This window comes from Pleurodeles waltl, chromosome 6 (assembly GCF_031143425.1).
Source record: "Pleurodeles waltl isolate 20211129_DDA chromosome 6, aPleWal1.hap1.20221129, whole genome shotgun sequence".
Lineage (NCBI taxonomy): Eukaryota > Metazoa > Chordata > Amphibia > Caudata > Salamandridae > Pleurodeles > Pleurodeles waltl.
Window position 1 is genome coordinate 1334799626 of NC_090445.1, and position 14808 is coordinate 1334814433.

A 14808-nucleotide genomic window follows, 5' to 3' on the forward strand; every position below is an offset into this window, starting at 1 on the left:
ATTTCAGATCTGGTATTGGGGGGCCAATCCCATGCATGCTGGGGGCTCCACCATGGACTCCCAGTATTGCCAAACCAGCTTTCTGAGGCTTGCACTGCAGCTACAGCTGCTGCCACCTCACAAACAGGGTTCTTCCCTCCTGGAGTCTGAACAGCTCAGTCCCAGGAAAGCAGAACAAAGCATTTCCTTTGGGAAGAGTCCGAGTTGAGGCCCCCAGGTCCCTCCTGGGTCCAGGGAGTGCCATTTTTACGCAAACAGCGACATTGCTTGAACCAAGGCTTGTTGGACGAATCCAGCGCCGCAACTTGCCTGCAACCAACATCTCGACGTGGGACATCTCCTGCACCACGCAGGAACCCACAGCCACCTTCTTTGATGGTCTTCTGCAGACTTCGTCTAACCGGAAAATCCTCTTTTGCACCATCTTCTAGGTTGGCAGGGGCTCCTGTCCTTCCTGGAAGCTTCCGTGACTTCTGGACTTGGTCTCCTCTCTTCACAGGTCTTCAGGTCCAGGAATTCACCATTTGTTGCTTGCAGTCTTGCTTGGTTCTTGCAATAACTCTTATCACAACTTGTAGAGTGACCTGAGGAACTTGCAGTACTTTACTCCTACTTCCTGGGCTCTGGGGCGGGGTATTTTACTCACCTTTGTGGTTTTCTTACGCCCCTCTACACTCTACACTTGCCTAGGGGGGAATTCGTGATTCACACTCCAATTTCTTAGTATATGGTTTGTGTTGCCCATAGCATATTGCTTCCTATTGCATCCTATTGTATTTTCTACTGTTTGCACTGTTCTGTGACTATTTACTTACCTGATTTTGGTTTCTAGAGTATATATTGTGTATAATACTTACCTCCAGAAGGAGTATTGCCTCTAAGATGTTTTTCGCTTTGTGTCACTAAAATAAAGTACCTTTATGTAGGAGGCTGGCCTGGCTTGTAGTGGGTACCAAGGGGTACTTACACTCTGTACCAGGTCCAGTTATCCCTTATTACTGTAGAAGCGGTGTTTCTAGCAGCTTAGGCTGATAAAAGGTAGCTATATCAGAGCAGCTTAGGTTGAACTAGGAGAAATGCAAAGCTCCTACTATACCACTGGTGTCATATGCACAATATCATAAGAAAACACAATACACAGATATACTAAAAAGAAAGGTACTTTATTTTTATGACAATATGCCAAAAGTATCTCAGTGAGTACCCTCAGTATGAGGATAGCAAATATACACAAGATATATGTACACAATACCAAAAATATGCAGTAATAGCAAAAGGAAGTAATGCAAGCAATGTAAAGTTACAGTAGATTGCAATAGAAGCACATAGGTATGGGGGCAACACAAACCATATACTCCAAAAGTGGAATGCAAACCACGAATGGACCCCAAACCTATGTGAGCTTGTAGAGGGTCGCTGGGACTGTAAGAAAACAGTGAGGGTTAGAAAAATAGCCCACCCCAAGACCCTGAAAAGTAGGTGTAAAGTGCACCTATAACCCCCAGAGAGCACAGAAGTCGTGATAGGGGGTTTCTGCAAGGAAGACCAACACCAGCAAAGCAACCAAAGTGGATTTCTGGACCTGAGTACCTGTGAAACAAGGGGACCAAGTCCAAGAGTTGCGACAATGTCGAGAGTGGGCAGATGCCCAGGAAATGCCAGCTAAGGGTGCAAAGAAGCTGCCACTGGTTGGTAGATGCTGTGGATTCTGCAAGAACGAAGAGGGCTAGAAACGTCCCTTTTGGAGGATGGATGTCCCACATCGTGAAGAAGCGTGCAGAGGTGTTCCCACGCAGAAAGACAGCAAACAAGCCTTGCTAGCTGCAAGGGTCGCAGTTGGGGTTTTTGGATGCTGCTGTGGCCCAGGAGGGACCACGATGTCGCCACTTGGATGAGGAGACAGAGGGGGCACCCAGCAAGTCAGGGAGCCCTCACAGAAGCAGGCAGCACCCGCAGAGGTACCGGAACAGGCACTTGGTAGAGGAGTGAACCGGAGTCCACCGAAGACACAAAAGGGAGTCCCACGACGCCGGAGGACAACTCAGAAGGTTGTGCACTGCAGGTTAGAGTGTCGGGGACCCAGGCTTAGCTGTACATGAAGGAAATCCTGGAAGAGTGCACAGGAGCCGGAGCAGCTGCAAATCACGGGGTACCCAGCAATGCAGTCTAGCGTGGGGAGGCAAGGACTTACCTCTACCAAACTTGGACTGAAGAGTCACTGGACTGTGGGAGTCACTTGGACAGAGTTGCTGAGTTCCAGGGACCACGCTCGTCGTGCTGAGAGGGGACCCAGAGCACCGGTGATGCAGTCTTTTGTTGCCTGCGGTTGCAGGGGGAAGATTCCGTCGTCCCACAGGAGATTTCTTTGAGGCTCCTGGTGCAGAGAGGAGGCAACCTACCCCCAGAGCATGCACCACCAGGAAACAGTCGAGAAGGCGGCAGGAGAAGCGATACAAGGTTGCAGTAGTCGTCTTTGCTACTTTGTTGCGGTTTTGCAGGCGTCCTGAGCAGTCAGCGGTCGATCCTTTGGCAGAAGGTGAAGAGAGAGATGCAGAGGAACTCGGATGAGCACTTGCATTCGTTATCTGAAGAATTCCCCAAAGCAGGGACCCTAAATAGCCAGAAAAGGAGGTTTGGCTACCTAGGAAGGAGGATAGGCTAGCAACACAGGTAAGAGCCTATCAGAAGGAGTCTCTGACGTCACCTGCTGGCACTGGCCACTCAGAGCAGTCCAGTGTGCCAGCAACACCTCTTTTTCCAAGATGGCAGAGGTCTGGAGCACACTGGAGGAGCTCTGGGCACCTCCCCTGTGAGGTGCAGGTCAGGGGAGTGGTCACTCCCCTTTACTTTGTCCAGTTTTGCGCCAAAGCAGGGCTGGGGGATCCCTGAACCGGTGTAGACTGGCTTATGCAGAGATGGGCACCATCTGTGCCCATCAAAGCATTTCCAGAGGCTGGGGGAGGCTTCTCCTCCCCAGCCCTGACACCTTTTTCCAAAGGGAGAGGGTGTAACACCCTCTCTCTGAGGAAGTCCTTTGTTCTGCCTTCCTGGGCCAGGCCTGGCTGGACCCCAGGAGGGCAGAAACCTGTCTGAGGAGTTGGCAGCAGTAGCAGCTGCAGTGAAACCCCGGGAAAGGTAGTTTGGCAGTACCCGGGTCTGTGCTAGAGACTCAGGGGATCATGGAATTGTCTCCACAATGCCAGACTGGCATTGGGGTGACAATTCCATGATCTTAGACATGTTACATGGCCATGTTCGGAGTTACCATTGTGACGCCATATATAGGTAGTGACCTATGTATAGTGCACGCGTGAAATGGTGTCCCCGCACCCACAAAGTCCGGGGAATTTGCCCTGAACGATGTGGGGCACCTTGGCTAGTGCCAGGGTGCCCACACACTACTTAACTTAGCACTCAACCTTCACCAGGTGAAGGTTAGACATATAGGTGATTTATAAGTTACTTAAGTGCAGTGGTAAATGGCTGTGAAATAACGTGGACGTTATTTCACTCAGGCTGCAGTGGCAGGCCTGTGTAAGAATTGTCATAGCTCCCTATGGGTGGCAAAAGAAATGCTGCAGGCCATAGGGATCTCCTGGAACCCCAATACCCTGGGTACCTCGGTACCATATACTAGGGAATTATAAGGGTGTTCCAGTATGCCAATGTGAATTGGTGAAATTGGTCACTAGCCTGTTAGTGACAATTTAGAAAGTAGAGAGAGCATAACCACTGAGGTTCTGATTAGCAGAGCCTCAGTGAGACAGTTAGTCATCACACAGGGAACACATACAGGGCACACTTATGAGCACTGGGGCCCTGGCTGGCAGGGTCCCAGTGACACATACACTAAAACAACATATATACAGTGAAATATGGGGGTAACATGCCAGGCAAGATGGTACTTTCCTACACTTTATTTTTGGTAACACTGGGTATTGTCTTTTATTGTGCATAAGTACTGTGTAACTATAGTGTTATTGCAGGAGCTTTGCATGTCTCCTAGTTCAGCCTAAGCTGCTCTGCTACAGTTACCTCTAGACAGCCTAAGCTGCTTGAACACTGACTACATTTCACTAATAAGGGATAACTGGACCTGGTGTAAGTACCTAGGGTACCCACTACAAACCAGGGCAGCCTCCTACAGGGCCTTGAGCCAAAGGTATTTTGGAGACCCCTTTTTGAAACAGCTTTGAATTTATGATCAAGTTACAGCTTTAATTACATATTTGGCCAGGTCACTGACAGTGCACAGACATACTCGTCCAAATTCAAAATATTTCTACATCTACTATTCAGGGATAGAGACATGTTTTCAATATAGTAACAGCAGCAGCTCACTAATAATACTGCAAATGATCTCTGTGACACCCTCCCTTTTCTCATATATCATGTCATGTTTTTATCTAAAATAAAAATAAAAATATGGATGTTGCATGAAACATAACCACAACATTTCTCTGCAAAATGTCTGTAAAAGGCTCACACATCACCCACATTAAAAATAAATGAAATAAATTAACGGAAAACAGTATTTAATATATTCTGTTTAAGTATTATTCAAGGGCATCATGGCAAGACTCTCTGCAGAACAAAGCTGACTCTATCAGGGGGGCCTCTGAAAGGCTGGGGCCCTGGGCCAGAGCCCACTTTGCTCATGCTTTAAAGCATGTAGGTTTCTCTTCTGATGAATGCAACTCAATGTATGTTGCTAGAAGATCCCTTTCGCCTGTGGATCCCCCAGGGTCTCATCTTGTTCATAGGGTCATTTTAACCTCCTTAAGGAGTCACTTGACCATACCCCAAATCAACAACATTGAAATTCCCCAGCAGTACGATGACCCACAGTCATCCTGTGCCCTAGCCATCCAACACATTAAACACTTTCTTTACCTCATCAAGATATGGATGTCGAACATATATCTGATGCTCAACCACACCAAGACAGAACTCCCACTATTTGTCAAGAACAACAAGCAACAACTAGTGGAAATCTGGCACAGTGACATGAGCATGGACGTATTTGAACCCCAACATTTGCTCAAGTCATTCAGATTTACTCTGGACACCGACTTCACTCTGAATAAACCGATCGCTAAGAAAACTAAGATGGCCAGGTCCATCTATCCATACTGAAGGAAGTGAAACCATTCTTAAGAGAAAGTGACTTCAGAAATGCTATCCCAGTTTTTGTCCTCTCACATCCAGATGGTTGTAATACCCTAATCAACACCCCCCAGATATCATACTGCCCCCAGCACCCCCCTGTTGTGCATTCTGTATGCTCTAGCATTCCTCATTGAGGCCTAAAAAAATATGACCACATTACCTTCTACCCTGATGGAATTCCATTGGTTCCCCCTTGACAGCTTGTACCATCCTCAAAGTCAGCTGGCCAACATGCTCACCACCTCCAATGACTCTCAGCACACATGTAGTCAGGACACCATCAGACTGGAGATAATGTTGTTACAAAAGAAAAAAACAATTCCGCAGGCCTGCTACATTTGTCCACTCATTATCTAGAATGACATCCCTAGCGCCATCAGGACCACCCCAACCATGCTTCAGTTTTGGAAACAGCTGAAGACACACCTCTTTAAAGAACACTACATCATGACAATAACAGTCCACCTCTACTGCCACAAGCCAGCTTTTCCTCCACTACAGTCTTTTGACTGTATTCTTGCCTTTGCTCCTGTACAGTGCTCCTCTATCTTTTGGCCAGGTTCGTGCTATATAAGCTTCATATATATATACTAGGCCTGAGAGAAATTTGTATTACAGCGACATCATTCACTTCATTTGGGGAATTATGTGTTATGCTTGCAACACGAAATTTCACCTACAATTGATAAATTGGAATCAAATTATAACATTTTGAACATTTTATCACAATATACATTGTTAATAGCAGCTATTATAAATAGAAATTATGTAAATTGTGTCAAAGAAAATAAAATAAAAAACTATTTACCTATGACTTTTCTCATATAGTCTTATGAACACACTGTATTTCAGTTTACAGTTAAAGAAAACTGATTTAATACCTATATCGTGCTCACTAAGTGGTAATCAGCAAAAAAAACAAAAACCATAGAGAAAGTTGGACCTTTCTGCCAAAAAATGAAACCAACCAGTGGGCATATTCTCGGGATAATCAGCAAATCTGTTTCAAAACATCAGGGGCAGTTTCATCACATTAAGAATAAATTATGCTTGTGGAATCATCAGATGTTTATTTGCAAATTACCCCCAAATCATCAAGAACAATTGGATCTGATGAAGTGATCAGATACTCAGTTTTAAATCCTCCTAAAATCAGTGGGAATAGTCACACCTTGTGAAGTAGTCAGATACTCATTTTTAAATCATCCTGAAGTCATCAGGAATAGTCACACCTTGTGAAGTAATCAGATACTCATTCTTAAATCACCCTGAAGTCATCAGGAATAGTCACACCTTGTGAAGTAATTGGATACTTGTTTTTAAATCATCCTGAAGTCATCAGCTATAGTCACACCTTGTGAAGTCATCAGATACTCATTTTCAATCATCCACAAATCATCCAGCACAAGTTTCTAAACTTTGCTGATGACTTCCAGAGCTTGATGATGTCTGATGATGTGAAAATTACTTCTACAGTAGTTAGATGATCATCTGATGACTCTGGGATAGCTTCTAAAGTAATCCTGTTTGACATGGGATATTACCACACCGAACTGTAACTTTATTTTACCCTTTGTTTTTTTCAGTGAACTGTCAGTTTTGAAACGCATATTTAATCGTATGTGTCGTGAAAAAACATTGAGCTTAATTTAAGGTTGTTCGATCTAGTTAATCATTCTCCCGAACAGGATGTGCAACAAATACAGTTTGTGGATTATTTGCAAATATATATATGAAGACAGAGTTATAAGTTTAATCACCTTTAACTAGAACAACATATTTTGAAAGATTAACATACAGCAAATCACCACAGAATTAGGATGATTCACGTTCATTCAGGTTCAGTTCAATCAGGACCACTTATATACCATCTCATTTCATAGTTGACCACACAGAGAGTAGAGAAGGCCTTCATAAGTACCCCATGTGTCTATTCACACCTACTGTGTCATGTTTTGGAATCCATACTGTTGACGGATCTGAGCACTGATGTTTTAAAAGCATGTACGTCTTTAGTTTTTTTTCGCTTGTTTTAGTTGCTGATTGTTTTTGCTTATTTTTCATCCCTGTTTAGTAAAAAACTGCTCACAAAAATTTCCAATATCGATTCTTTGATTCATGTAGTAAATTTTCATGTGATGTCCAACTTGTCAAATAGGATCAAACTTGCATAAAAGTGCCAGTCTGTTGTCAGTGTATGGGTTGGGGTTGTAGCTTTGTGGGCCGGTGTTGTGAACGTCTTTTTATAATGTTTTGGATGCAGCAGCTATCTTTGTGCATGTGGTGGTAGTTTATCCATGGCATTCAGAGCAGCACAGTCTTGGCTTCCACATGATATAAAAGGAACTGCATTACATCACACTAGTTGTGCCATGGTGAAGTTCTATTTTGTGCAATCGGAGGCATCCTGTCTAAGGCACACATACCTTCACCAGGATCCTATTGTCTAGCTCTACCATAGTTTGTTAATGCACACACACACACCTTCACAAGGATCCTCACTGTTTAACTCTACCATAGTTCTAGTCAATGCACACACACCTTCACCAGAATCTCCAGTGTCTAACTCTAACTTAGTTCTAGTTACAAAGATGCACTGATGAATGCCCATTTCCCAGTCCCACCTAAAGTTCCCACAGCAGCTAACTGACAGGACGTGGATGAATTGGCAAAGGAGCAATTACATTGTGGCAAGTGGCCTGCACTGCACAAACCCTACAGAGGTATGAGGGAGAGGTGAAGACTGCCTGGCAGCTTCAGTCATGCTGGGCTACATAGGAACATCAATAATCATACAGCGTAAGAGGAGTTGCTTGGTCAGGCAGACAAAGAAGATGTTGTTCGATATGTTTTTTATCCCTTCCACAGCAAAGTGATTAAATGTTTTGAAAAAAAAGGTTTCCTACTGTTTGGAGGAAGATAAATGTTCCCCATCCAATTATCAATCGTGTTTTGCCTTCTTTAAAGCAATAGCATCTATATTTAAATCCTGCTCATCTCTTGTTGGGCCTGAAACATTATGAACACAATGGTGGCCCTCCTCAGCCTCCCCTTAAAAACAAGGTCAAATTTTGAGTTCATCAGCCTCACCATCAAATTATACACAACTGATCTCTGAATTACTCATCTAAGCTCTTTGTATTTTATCTTTCTACAAGGTGTAGGAGGCTGGCCTGGCTTGTAGTGGGTACCTAAGATACTTACACCTTATACTAGTTCCAGTTATCCCTTATTAGTGAAATGTAGACAGTGTCAAGAAGCCAGGCTCTCTAGGGATAGTGTGGATGAGCAGCCAAGACCTAACTAGGAGACATGCAAAGCTCATGCAATACCACTGTAGTCACACAGTACTCACACACATGAAAGAAACTACTCAGTGGTACTTTATTTTGGTGACACAAATGCCATAGAGATTATACTCCCTTAGGAGGTAAGTAATACACAAATGATATAAACTACTGTGCAGAAATACCTATAAAACAGTTAGAAAACAGTGCAAATAGTGAAAATCACAATAGAAATGAGCCAAGGGGGAACACAAACCATTTACTAAGAAAGTGGTATGCGAAGGCAGGTTTCTCACCTAATGAAGTGTAGTGTGTAGTACAGGGGTGCGGGGTGTATTAGAAAACACCAAAGGTAAGTAATAGAACCCACCCCTGAGCCCAGGAAAGCAGGGGTAAATCACAGTAACTTTCCTAGAACACACAAGAACACGAGAAAGAAGATTATGCAAGAATCAGAAGTGACTGCAAGACACCAATGATGAATTCCTGGACCTGAAGACCTGTGGAAGAAGGGGACTAAGTCCATGGAGCACTGAAGAGTCCGGGAGAACAGGAGCCCCCGCTAACCCGGATGAAGGTGCAAAAGAAGAACCACTGGTGAATAACAACATTCAGTACTGCACCCAAGAAGACAGATGTGGGTTCCTGGTTACTGCAGAAGATGTACCACGTCGGATGGATGATTGCAGACTGGTTTGTGTCGCTGGATTCCGCCAACAAGCCTTGGCACATGCGAAGCTCGCAGTTAGTGGAAAATGTCACTGCCTGGGACCAGGAGGGACCTGGTGGACTCTACCCAGGAGGGAGAGAGAGAGGGGGCTCTTAGCAACTCATAGAGCCCTCATACGACCAGGCAGTGTACACAGGAGTCCCGCAGCATGGGGACAAAGAAGGCTGTTGGAGAACTACGCAGGAAGCTGTGCATCACAGGAAGGAGTGCTGGGGGCCAGAGCTGCCTGGTGCATGAAGAACTTCGTGGAAGGATGCAAACAATCCTTGGCAACTGCAAAACATGTGGTGCATGGGGTACTGTCTTGCTTGGGGAGGCAAGCTCTTACTTCCACCAAAGTTGGACAGTTGGACATCAGGGCCATCGGAACCACTTCAGTCAAACACCCATGATGCTGGATCCAAGCACTTCATCAGGAGAGGGGACCCAAGCCACCACTCATCACTGCAGAGGGGTGCCTGCTGAAGCAGGGAAGTGACTCCTTCACTTCAAGGGAGATTCCTTCATTCTTCAGGTGCAGGATGAAGACTGGCTGTTCTCTGAGGATGCTCAACCGGGAAACAGTTACTGGCAAGACCTGAAGATACAATCTTGCAGAAGTCATCTTTGCTTGTTTGTTGCAGATGAAGAGTTCATGGATGGTCCGGATGCAGTTTCTTTGTTAAGAAGGTGAAGTAAATGATACAGAGGATTCCTGCTGGGGTCTTGCAATCCGAATCTTAAGAACCACCCAAGAGAGAGACCCTAAATAGCCTTGAAAGGGGACTTGGTCAGCTACACAGGTAAGCACCTATCCGGGGAGGTCAGCTGCTGGCACTGGCCACTCAGATGCTACCAGAGTTCCCTGCCACCTTGGAATCCAAGATGGCAAAACCCAGGCAACCTCTGGTGGAGCTCTGGGCACCACACCTGGGGTAGTGATGGACAGGAGAGTAGTCAGTCCCCTTTTCTTTGTCCAGTTTCACACCAGAGCAGGGACTGGGGGTCGCTGAACTGGTGTAGACTGGATTATGCAAGGAGGGAAACATCTGTGCCCTTCAAAGCATTTCCAGAGGCTCTGGGAGGCTACCCCTCCCATGCCTGTATCATTTATTTTCAAGGTGGGAGGGTGTAACACCCCTCCCCCAAAGGAAATCCTTTGTTCTGCCTTCCTGGGCTTGAGCTCCTCAACAAACAGGAGGGCAGAAACCAGTCTGTGAGGTAGCAGCAGCTGGGCTGCCTGGAAAACCTGAGAAGACTGTAATGGCAATACTGGGGGTCCTCTTAGGATCCCACAGAGTGCATAGAATCATATAACCAATGCTTGCAAAAGCCTTGGGGTATGATTCCAACATGTTTGATACCAAAAATGGCCATATTCGGATTAAACATTGTGAAGCTGGATATAGGTGGTGACCTATGTCCAATGCATGCGTAAAATTACGCCCCACACTCACTAAATACAGTAAAATGGTCCTGGAGTTCATGGGGGGACCTCTGCTGGGGCAGGGGTGCCCTCACACACAGGTACTCTGCACCATGCCTATAAGGGTGACTAATAAGTGACCAGGTGTAGTGTAAATGGCAGTGAAAGAGTGCATGCACCTTTTCTCACAGGCTGCAATGGCAGTCCCGTAAAAGCCTTTGCATGGGCTCCCTATGGGTGGCAAAAGAAATGCTGCAGCACATATGGATTCCCTGGAACCCCAATGCCCTGGCTACCTAAGTTCCATATACTAGGGACTTATAGGGGGCACCAGTATGCCAATTGTGGGTGAAGTACTGGATCACCAGTGTGAAATAACCATAATTTAAGGGAGAAGAGCATAACTACTGGGGTCCTGATTAACAGTGTCCCAGTAGACACCGTCAAAAACACTGACAAAGCCAACTTTCCTACACAAAGAGTCCAATGTCTTCAAATCTTAACTTACTGTACCTCCTTCTGACCGATTACAAGTAATCCAGAGGCATAACCTTTCAAATTGTGGAGCCCTCTTGCTTTGTCTTTGCATGTGAAATATGACTCTCAAATTCAAGGGGTCCCTAAAATAATTTCTGCAAGCAGACTTCTGGAGCACCTATGCTACTTCCCATCAGTAAGATAACTTAAACTGTGTTTTGCTCCTTCATCCTGCACAATTGTCACCAAGAATTTAACAGCTACCTATCAGCATGTCTGACCAATAGATTATTTCATTTGATATTATAATTGCAAGAGATGGTCACAATGTAATCAATTGTCTATCTTCTGTAGGTATATTCCAATTAACTCTGAAGCTACCCTAAGGTTTTTGGCAATGCTTTACAAAACAAAATAAATAAGAAGAAGTTAATCTAAAACAGCACTATAATGCTGATGCCAGGCAAATAATGTTGTGATTGAAATTGTCTTAATCGGCCTTGATGCCGGGTACCAAGTCGATCTCCCTGATATTTAGAAGTGTTGACTCTCCGCAGCCGAGGTGTCTGACAACCAATTGTAGGCCATTAAGAAGGCCATTTAATTCTACAGGTGAGCAAAGGTTATGGGTGACTACTGTTTCGAGTGCCTTTGTGCCAGACGATATGCCTATGATAGGCCAGTAGTTTGAAAGATTGTCAAGGTTTACATTTATTTTAGGGATGATGATGGGTTACTTGGGGTTCTCATTCCTCAGAGAGTGGGACATTAATTAATCAGGTGATTTAATCTAACAGTGCAACGAAGCCCAAGCTAACTATGTTTACATTTCAAACATTTCATGATGGTGAGGACTTTTGAAGGGCGTCAACATTTTTCTGATATCATCATCTGTAACTGACGAGAACCCACGCAGTCAGGTAGAGAAGGCAGGTACCTTTAGGTATAGTCATCAGGCTAGGAGGTAAACAGATGTTTTCCATGAGGCTGTCATTAGATTATGGGTTACCACCTCTAGTATAAAAGGTCCTTTGGCTTATTTATCTGCCTCAGTTATCCAGGCTTGGGAGCATTTCTTTTTATCACTAGAGCAATCCGACCTGTTGCCCTTACAGAGCACTCTGCAAGTTGAATGAAGCGGTTGTAGCTTTGATTTATTCCAATGTCTTTACAGTGCTCTGCCTTGACGCTTCCTTTGGCAAAGGTTATCTGTAACTCAATTATTGATCTTTTGGGGATTGGCCTTGAAGGCAGACAGGAGGTAAAGAATATCCATTGAACAAAAATATATTTTCAAGATTTACTAAGATTCCCACATCTGCATCTAAATCGTGTGTGGTGAGTGCAGAAAAACGTGTGTCAAATTTTAGGGTTAGAGGTCACGTTTCAGTGCAATATACTGGTCTGTGACAGAGATAGGTTGGGTTTTTTACTCAACTTGCTTTCATTGAAGAAGTTATTTAAACTATAGCCTGATAAAGATAACAACTGGGAGCCAATAAGGAGAAGTTTACTAATTGTGGAAAATAACGCAAGGCAATATCCTCATGAATGAGGTGGTGCATTGTCGATTACAGAGACGCTTAGAGAGTCAGTTACTTCGATGATGTTTTGTGTGTACAATATGGAAATAACTTCTGCGCAGATATTACGTAATTGTCATGCTGGGTCAGCCTAGAACATTAATGGCAAACATCACTGCTAATGAAGGTGGTGTCCAGGGATTCTGTGGACTCCTGTTAAAGCAAGAAATGTAGCCTCACCTTTTCAGATGTGTTTCCTAATGTCTTATGTTCCTGATATGTCACATAAAGAAGAATGGAACACTTCCTCATGAGAAACATGCAGAACTCTGTCCTTTTCCCCCATTCAGATTTATGTATATTTTGAATGGGCAATGCATCGTAAATAGGCCATTCTATTCCAAGGTTCATAAACAGTGCAGGTACGCTGGCTTATTGATGAAAGGTTTCCCCAGGCAATAATCGGTCTTCTTTAGGCGCAAACAGGATTTGTGCCCAAACTGTATCAAGGTCTTTCACTCCAATACGGATTGAAGAGAGCTTATGCACCTATGCAATATGTTAAACCAGAGTGCTTGTTGGACTCTCTGCGCCGTCACTCTGATCTCTTACTCATTGCTGGTAAAAAAAAATGTTTAACCTTTTTTTACATTGTAAAGCATCCTGTAACCTGACTCATCTTCAAAAATGTTTTTTTTTTTGTTTGCACATCTGAGAAGATGTGACCCATCTAACGCTTATAAATTTGCAGCTGTGGAGCCAAGTTTGGATCTCAGCCCCAGCTCAGCAGTTTGTTATTTTGGGCCAATCATTTATTCTCCCTGTGCCTGAAAATGTGCAGCCTAATCTGGTTTTGTATAAAGTGTTCTAATGCACAGGCTAAATCAAATTTGTGAAACATATATGACCATTTCCCCAATGCCCCCCTTGACTATGCTATTTTCAATGTATCGCCAAGACACTGGCCACGCAAACCTACAAAGCCTACAATCCTTAAAGGCCAGTTATGCATATCATCAAACATTATTGTGCCACTAGAAGAAGAGGCATATTTACCAGCCCCTTGCGCCACCTTGCGCCACCCTAGCATACTTGTTTTTACGCTAAGGCAGCATTAAGGAGGCCTTTCTCCCTCGCCATATTTAGTAAGTGGCATAATGCTTGCATTGCCCCAATTTGTAAACTCTTGCATCTCATTATGCCTGGGCCAGGCATAATATAGGCAAAGGGGGGCGTTCCAACGCAGGGAGGCCCGAAAAAATGGTGCAGCGAGATTGACATTTCACTGCATTTTTTCCATCATTTTAAATGCCTGCTCAGGGCAGGTGTTAAAGTGACGTACTATGATAATCTATGGGCCTCCCTGTGCTTTGCTGCACTGTAGTCAAAATCTTTGATGCTAAGTGCAGCAAAGCGCCACAGTAGCATCAAACATTTTGACGCTATTGCCCTAACAACTGCCATGATGCACTGTATCGTAAATGCAGCACAACCATTGTGTTGTTAGGTGGGGTAGGGGCAATGCAAGAACAATGGCTCATTGGGACCTATGCACCCCTTTCTTGTAAATATGCCCCTTAATTCTTGGGGGTTAATGTCAGAAAGATCGAGGGGGCTAGGGATGGGCATAGAGAGAAGAACAAATGAGTTATAAACCGAAGAGTCATGGGTTAGTTAATTGTTTTGTCTAGTGAACCAATGCCACAGTATTGTCTGAGTGTTTGGGTAGTATATTTCACATTTCAGCTCCTACCACCTCTAGGGATTTGCCTCCAAAAAAATTCTGGGGCATTACAGGACAGTTACTTTCATATCTTACTGTGAACCCAGGGCCAGTATAATTCTAGCCTTTGATGATGTATCGCAGTGCTAAGTGCCTGATTTATATGGCTGCAGTGTATAAAGTAAAGCCATTAAACCTGGTATTTCGATGTTGTATTATGCTTGACCGTGCAAGACATAGATGTGCTTGCCTCTTTCAAAAATGTGTTTGAATTCCTCTCGACCTCATATAAGACAGCGAGTCAGATGGAATATTTGAAAGCAATGTTAATAAATGCTATTTTGTCAAAATGTGTACTTCCTACAGATGTAATTTTATACAATTATCCTTTAATGGTTCTTACATTCAACTACAATGCTAGTGGTACCAAATACATGAAGGAATCCCCAATACCCATATCAAGGCCCAAATTTAAGAAGGGCCTAGCGCCACCT